The sequence below is a fragment of the Lissotriton vulgaris genome, chromosome 1_1 (assembly GCF_964263255.1).
Source record: "Lissotriton vulgaris chromosome 1_1, aLisVul1.2, whole genome shotgun sequence".
NCBI classification, from domain to species: domain Eukaryota; kingdom Metazoa; phylum Chordata; class Amphibia; order Caudata; family Salamandridae; genus Lissotriton; species Lissotriton vulgaris.
This window is the reverse complement of record NC_141685.1, coordinates 235,925,529-235,933,715: the sequence shown is the minus strand read 5'-3', so window position 1 is coordinate 235,933,715 and position 8,187 is coordinate 235,925,529. Positions and strand designations below refer to the sequence as shown.

General features: G+C 39.0%; 4 non-coding genes across 4 annotated transcripts; all 4 read left to right on the top strand.

Moving 5' to 3' along the window:
- Positions 1-1,341: 1,341 nt before the first annotated feature.
- Positions 1,342-1,414, top strand: TRNAK-CUU (transfer RNA lysine (anticodon CUU)). Its single transcript has one exon. It is a non-coding gene; the product is annotated as a tRNA-Lys (tRNA).
- A 149-nt stretch (positions 1,415-1,563) lies between these two features.
- On the top strand, positions 1,564-1,636 carry TRNAQ-CUG (transfer RNA glutamine (anticodon CUG)). The gene has a single exon. It is a non-coding gene; the product is annotated as a tRNA-Gln (tRNA).
- Positions 1,637-5,609: 3,973 nt separating this feature from the next.
- TRNAA-AGC (transfer RNA alanine (anticodon AGC)) lies at positions 5,610-5,682 on the top strand. Its single transcript has one exon. It is a non-coding gene; the product is annotated as a tRNA-Ala (tRNA).
- A 2,051-nt stretch (positions 5,683-7,733) lies between these two features.
- TRNAA-AGC (transfer RNA alanine (anticodon AGC)) lies at positions 7,734-7,806 on the top strand. The gene has a single exon. It is a non-coding gene; the product is annotated as a tRNA-Ala (tRNA).
- Positions 7,807-8,187: the final 381 nt, after the last annotated feature.

Here is an 8,187-nt window from a genome sequence, read left to right as displayed (position 1 = left end):
CAGATGGCTTTCAATTATGGTCTCATTATAACAACTAAAGTGGTTTAATCAAAAGGGTTCAGGTATTCTTTAGCACGTGAGAAGAATTTGAATTCTTATGCAATCTCAAAATGAAGTTCTCACAACTCCCATTTTCATTTTCTTTTATTTTATTTGACACTCTGTAATCTGAAGGATGTATAAATCTTGCTTTCCTTACAAAACAAGAGTAGAGGAATATCCAGGATTTGATTTTATTCACAAAAAGTGATTGGTCTGCATACTGTATTAAGGAGGGAGCCCGGCTAGCTCAGTCGGTAGAGCATGAGACTCTTAATCTCAGGGTAGTTGGTTCGAGCCCCACGTTTGGCGAAAACGAGTAATTTTTGCCTGAATATTGCATTGACTCTCATAATATGGAGATTAATCTTGCATTAGACATGCAATAACTTCCAAAAATTGTCCAGGAATGGATTTCCTTCATAAAAAAATGATTAGTCTGCACACCATCTTGAAGAGGGAGCCTTGCTAGCTCAGTTGGTAGAGCATGAGACTCTTAAATTCAGGGCCGTGGGTTCGAGCCCCACGTTGGGTGAAAATGAGTAATTTTTGCTGGATTATTGCATTGACTCTCATAATCTGGTGATTATTCTTGCATTAGACATGCAATAAGTATCAAAAATGGTATCTCCCTTGGTTTCTCATTGGTGGGAAATTTAACTTCAAGATTAGGTAGGGTATGAGTCTAGATGAACACACCGCAATATCACTCATATTCAAGGAGTAAACAGGCCAACCTGAACTGTAAAACATCCCATAAGAGGAGGTAATGCATAAATTAGGAGTGAACTAAACACTGTTATGGACAATTGGACTTCAAATAAAGTGTGGAAGGCAGCGAGGTTACTTTTTTCATGTTATGCAGATTAAACACACAGGGGAATTAGCTCAAATGGTAGAGTGCTTGCTTAGCATGCGAGAGGTTGCGGGATCGATGCCCGCATTCTCCATTATAAAATTTGCATACATTTTATTTTTAACTTGTCAATGCCAAGGTCATTGCAGAGTAAGAACAGAAAAATCACAGATGGCTTTTAAATATGGTCTCATTATAACAACTAAAGTGGTTTAATCAATAGGGTTCAGGTATTCTTTAGCACGTGAGAGGAATTTGAATTCTTATGCAATCTCAAAATGAAGTTCTCACAACTTCCATTTTCATTTTCTCTTGTTTTATTTGACACTCTGTCCTCTGAAGGATGTATAAATCTGTCTTTCCTTGCAAAACAAGAGTAGAGGAATATCCAGGATTTGATTTTCTTCACAAAAAGGGATTGGTCTGCATACTGTCTTAAAGAGGGAGCCCGGCTAGCTCAGTCGGTAGAGCATGAGACTCTTAATCTCAGGGTCGTGGGTTCGAGCCCCACGTTGGGCAAAAACGAGTAATTTTTGCCTAAATATTGCATTGACTCTCATAATATGGAGATTCATCTTGCATTAGACATGCAATAACTCCCAAAAATTGTCCAGGAATGGATTTCCTTCATAAAAAATGATTAGTCTGTATACCATCTTGAAGTGGGAGCCCGGCCAGCTCAGTCGGTAGAGCATGAGACTCTGAATCTCAGGGCCGTGGGTTTGAGCCCCACGTTGGGCAGAAATGAGTAATTTTTGCTGGATTATTGCATTGACTCTCATAATCTGGTGATTATTCTTGCATTAGACATGCAATAACTATCAAAAATGGTACCTCCCTTGGTTTCTCATTGGTGGGAAATTTAACTTCAAGATTAGGTAGGGTATGAGTCTAGATGAACACACCGCAATATCACTCATATTCGAGTAGTAAACAGCCCAACCTGAACTATAAAACATCCCATAAGTGGAGGTAAGGCATTAGTTAGAAGTGAACTGAACACTGTTATGGGCAATTGTACTTCAAATAAAGTGTGGAAGGCAGTGAGGTTACTTTTTTCATGTTATGCAGATTATACATACAGGGGAATTAGCTCAAATGGTAGAGTGCTCGCTTAGCATGCGAGAGCTACCGGGATCAATGCCCGCATTCTCCATTATAGAATTTGCATACATTTTATTTTTAACTTGTCATTGCCAAGGTCATTGCAGAGTAAGAACAGAAAAATCACAGATGGCTTTCAAATATGGTCTCATTATAACAACTAAAGTGGTTTAATCAAAAGGGTTCAGGTATTCTTTAGCACGTGAGAGGAATTTGAATTCTTATGCAATCTCAAAATGAAGTTCTCACAACTGCAATTTTCATTTTCTTTTATTTTATTTGACACTCTGTCCTCTGAAGGATGTATAAATCTGTCTTTCCTTGCAAAACAAGAGTAGAGGAATATACAGGATTTGATTTTCTTCACAAAAAGTGATTGGTCTGCATACTGTATTGAGGAGGGAGCCCGGCTAGCTCAGTCGGTAGAGCATGAGACTCTTAATCTCAGGGTTGTGGGTTTGAGCCCCACGTTGGGCGAAAACGAGTAATTTTTGCCTGAATATTGCATTGACTCTCATAATATGGAGATTAATATTGCATTAGACATGCAATAACTCGCAAAAATTGTCCAGGAATGGATTTCCTTCATAAAAAATGATTAGTCTGTATACCGTCTTGAAGGGGGAGCCCGGCTAGCTCAGTCGGTAGAGCATGAGACTCTTAATCTCAGGGTCGTGGGTTCGAGCCCCATGTTGGGTGAAAATGAGTAATTTTTGCTGGATTATTGCATTGACTCTCATAATCTGGTGATTATTCTTGCATTAGACATGCAATAAGTATCAAAAATGGTATCTCCCTTGGTTTCTCATTGGTGGGAAATTTAACTTCAAGATTAGGTAGGGTATGAGTCTAGATGAATACACCGCAATATCACTCATATTCAAGGAGTAAACAGGCCAACCTGAACTGTAAAACATCCCATAAGTGGAGGTAAGGCATAAATTAGGAGTGAACTGAACACTGTTATGGGCAATTGGACTTCAAATGAAGTGTGGAAGGCAGTGAGGTTACTTTTTTCATGTTATGCAGATTAAAAACACAGGTGAATTTGCTCAAATGATAGAGTGCTCGCTTAGCATGCGAGAGGTAGCGGGATCGATGCCCGCATTCTCCATTATAAAATTTGCATACATTTTATTTTTAACTTGTCATTGCCAAGGTCATTGCAGAGTAAGAACAGAAAAATCACAGATGGCTTTTAAATATGGTCTCATTATAACAACTAAAGTGGTTTAATCAAAAGGGTTCAGGTATTCTTTAGCACGTGAGAGGAATTTGAATTCTTATGCAATCTCAAAATGAAGTTCTCACAACTTCCATTTTCATTTTCTCTTATTTTATTTGACACTCTGTCCTCTGAAGGATGTATAAATCTGGCTTTCCTTGCAAAACAAGAGTAGAGGAATATCCAGGATTTGATTTTCTTCACAAAAAGGGATTGGTCTGCATACTGTCTTAAGGAGGGAACCCGGCTAGCTCAGTCGGTAGAGCATGAAACTCTTAATCTCAGGGTTGTGGGTTTGAGCCCCACGTTGGGCGAAAAAGTGTAACTTTTGCCTGAATATTGCATTGACTCTCATAATATGGAGATTAATCTTGCATTAGACATGCAATTACTCCCAAAAATTGTCCAGGAATGGATTTCCTTCATAAAAAATGATTAGTCTGCATACCATCTTGAAGAGAGAAACCGGCTAGCTCAGTCGGTAGAGCATGAAACTCTTAATCTCAGGGCCGTGGGTTCGAGCCCCATGTTGGGTGAAAATGAGTAATTTTTGCTGGATTATTGCATTGACTCTCATAATCTGGTGATTATTCTTGCATTAGACATGCAATAACTCCCAAAAATTGTCCAGGAATGGATTTCCTTCATAAAAAATGATTAGTCTGCATACCATCTTGAAGTGGGAGCCCGGCTAGCTCAGTCGGTAGAGCATGAGACTCTTAATCTCAGGGTCGTGGGTTCGAGCCCCACGTTGGGCGAAAATGAGTAATTTTTGCCTGAATATTGCATTGACTCTCATAATATGGAGCTTCATCTTGCATTAGACATGCAATAACTCGCAAAAATTGTCCAGGAATGTATTTCCTTCATAAAAAATGGTTAGTCTGCATACCATCTTGAAGTGGGAGCACGGCTAGCTCAGTCGGTAGAGCATGACACTCTTAATCACAGGGTCGTGGGTTCGAGCCCCACGTTGGGTGAAAATGAGTAATTTTTGCTGGATTATTGCATTGACTCTCATAATCTGGTGATTATTCTTGCATTAGACATGCAATAACTATCAAAAATGGTATCTCCCTTGGTTTCTCATTGGTGGGAAATTTAACTTCAAGATTAGGTAGGGTATGAGTCTAGATGAACACACCGCAATATCACTCATATTCAAGGAGTAAACAGGCCAACCTGAACTGTAAAACATCCCATAAGAGGAGGTAAGACATATGTTAGGAGTGAACTGAACACTGTTATGGGCAATTGGACTTCAAAAAAGAGTGGAAGGCAGTGAGGTTACTTTTCTCATGTTATGCAGATTAAAAACACAGGTGAATTTGCTCAAATGATAGAGTGCTCGCTTAGCATGCGAGAGGTACCGGGATCGATGCCCGCATTCTCCATTATAAAATTTGCATACATTTTACTTTTTAACTTGTCATTGCCAAGGTCATTGCAGAGTAAGAACAGAAAAATCACAGATGGCTTTCAAATATGGTCTCATTATAACAACTAAAGTGGTTTAATCAATAGGGTTCAGGTATTCTTTCGCACGTGAGAGGAATTTGAATTCTTATGCCATGTCAAAATGAAGTTCTCACAACTTCCATTTTCATTTTCTCTTGTTTTATTTGACACTCTGTCCTCTGAAGGATGTATAAATCTGGCTTTCCTTGCAAAACAAGAGTAGAGGAATATCCAGGATTTGATTTTCTTCACAAAAAGGGATTGGTCTGCATACTGTCTTAAAGAGGGAGCCCGGCTAGATCAGTCGGTAGAGCATGAGACTCTTAATTCCAGGGTCGTGGGTTCGAGCCCCACGTTTGGCGAAAAAGAGTAATTTTTGCCTGAATATTGCATTGACTCTCATAATATGGAGATTAATCTTGCATTAGACATGCAATAACTTCCAAAAATTGTCAAGGAATGGATTTCCTTCATAAAATAATGATTAGTCTGCATACCATCTTGAAGAGGGAGCCTTGCTAGCTCTGTTGGTAGAGCATGAGACTCTTAATCTCAGGGTCGTGGGTTCGAGCCCCACGTTGGGTGAAAATGAGTAATTTTTGCTGGATTATTGCATTGACTCTCATAATCTGGTGATTATTCTTGCATTAGACATGCAATAAGTATCAAAAATGGTATCTCCCTTGGTTTCTCATTGGTGGGAAATTTAACTTCAAGATTAGGTAGGGTATGAGTCTAGATGAACACACCACAATATCACTCATATTCGAGTAGTAAACAGGCCAACCTGAACTGTAAAACATCCCATAAAAGGAGGTAATGCATAAGTTAGGAGTGAACTAAACACTGTTATGGACAATTGGACTTCAAATAAAGGGTGGAAGGCAGCGAGGTTACTTTTTTCATGTTATGCAGATTAAACACACAGGGGAATTAGCTCAAATGGTAGAGTGCTTGCTTAGCATGCAAGAGGTTGCGGGATCGATGCCCGCATTCTCCATTATAAAATTTGCAGACATTTTATTTTTAACTTGTCATTGTCAAGGTCATTGCAGAGTAAGAACAGAAAAATCACAGATGGCTTTTAAATATGGTCTCATTATAACAACTAAAGTGGTTTAATCAATAGGGTTCAGGTATTCTTTAGCACGTGAGAGGATTTTGAATTCTTATGCAATCTCAAAATGAAGTTCTCACAACTTCCATTTTCATTTTCTCTTGTTTTATTTGACACTCTGTCCTCTGAAGGATGTATAAATCTGTCTTTCCTTGCAAAACAAGAGTAGAGGAATATCCAGGATTTGATTTTCTTCACAAAAAGGGATTGGTCTGCATACTGTCTTAAAGAGGGAGCCCGGCTAGCTCAGTCGGTAGAGCATGAGACTCTTAATCTCAGGGTCGTGGGTTCGAGCCCCATGTTGGGCAAAAACGATTAATTTTTGCCTGAATATTGCATTGACTCTCATAATATGGAGCTTCATCTTGCATTAGACATGCAATACCTCGCAAAAATTGTCCAGGAATGGATTTCCTTCATAGAAAATGGTTAGTCTGCATATTGTCTTGAAGTGGGAGCCCGGCTAGCTCAGTCGGTAGAGCATGACACTCTTAATCACAAGGTCGTGGGTTCGAGCCCCACGTTGGGTGAAAATGAGTAATTTTTGCTGGATTATTGCATTGACTCTCATAATATGGTGATTATTCTTGCATTAGACATGCAATAACTATCAAAAATGGTATCTCCCTTGGTTTCTCATTGGTGGGAAATTTAACTTCATGATTAGGTAGGGTATGAGTCTAGATGAACACATCGCAATATCACTCATATTCAAGGAGTAAACAGGCCAACCTGAACTGTAAAACATCCCATAAGAGGAGGTAAGACATATGTTAGGAGTGAACTGAACACTGATATGGGCAATTGGACTTCAAAAAAGTGTGGAAGGCAGTGAGGTTACTTTTCTCATGTTATGCAGATTAAATACACAGGGGAATTTGCTCAAATGATAGAGTGCTCGCTTAGCATGTGAGAGGTAGCAGGATCGATGCCCGCATTCTCCATTATAAAATTTGCCTACATTTTATTTTTAACTTGTCATTGCCAAGGTCATTGCAGAGTAAGAACAGAAAAATCACAGATGGCTTTCAAATATGGTCTCATTATAACAACTAAAGTGGTTTAATCAAAAGGGTTCAGGTATTTTTAAGCACGTGAGAGGAATTTGAATTCTTATGCAATCTCAAAATGAAGTTCCCACAACTTCCATTTTCATTTTCCCTTGTTTTATTTGACACTCTGTCCTCTGAAGGATGTATAAACCTGGCTTTCCTTGCAAAACAAGAGTAGAGGAATATCCAGGATTTGATTTTCTTCACAAAAAGGGATTGGTCTGCATACTGTCTTAAAGAGGGAGCCCGGCTAGCTCAGTCGGTAGAGCATGAGACTCTTAATCTCAGGGTCGTGGGTTCGAGCCCAACGTTTGGCGAAAAAGAGTAATTTTTGCCTGAATATTGCATTGACTCTCATAATATGGAGATTAATCTTGCATTAGACATGCAATAACTTCCAAAAATTGTCCAGGAATGGATTTCCTTCATAAAAAAATGATTAGTCTGCATACCATCTTGAAGAGGGAGCCTTGCTAGCTCAGTTGGTAGAGCATGAGACTCTTACATTCAGGGCTGTGGGTTCGAGCCCCACGTTGGGTGAAAATGAGTAATTTTTGCTGGATTATTGCATTGACTCTCATAATCTGGTGATTATTCTTGCATTAGACATGCAATAAGTATCAAAAATGGTATCTCCCTTGGTTTCTCATTGGTGGGAAATTTAACTTCAAGATTAGGTAGGGTATGAGTCTAGATGAACACACCGCAATATCACTCATATTCAAGGAGTAAACAGGCCAACCTGAACTGTAAAACATCCCATAAGAGGAGGTAATGCATAAGTTAGGAGTGAACTAAACACTGTTATGGACAATTGGACTTCAAATAAAGGGTGGAAGGCAGCGAGGTTACTTTTTTCATGTTAGGCAGATTAAACACACAGGGGAATTAGCTCAAATGGTAGAGTGCTTGCTTAGCATGCAAGAGGTTGCGGGATCGATGCCCGCATTCTCCATTATAAAATGTGCATACATTTTATTTTTAACTTGTCATTGCCAAGGTCATTGCAGAGTAAGAACAGAAAAATCACAGATGGCTTTTAAATATGGTCTCATTATAACAACTAAAGTGGTTTAATCAATAGGGTTCAGGTATTCTTTAGCACGTGAGAGGAATTTGAATTCTTATGCAATCTCAAAATGAAGTTCTCACAACTTCCATTTTCATTTTCTCTTGTTTTATTTGACACTCTGTCCTCTGAAGGATGTATAAATCTGTCTTTCCTTGCAAAACAAGAGTAGAGGAATATCCAGAATTTGATTTTCTTCACAAAAAGGGATTGGTCTGCATACTGTCTTAAAGAGGGAGCCCGGCTAGCTCAGCCGGTAGAGCATGA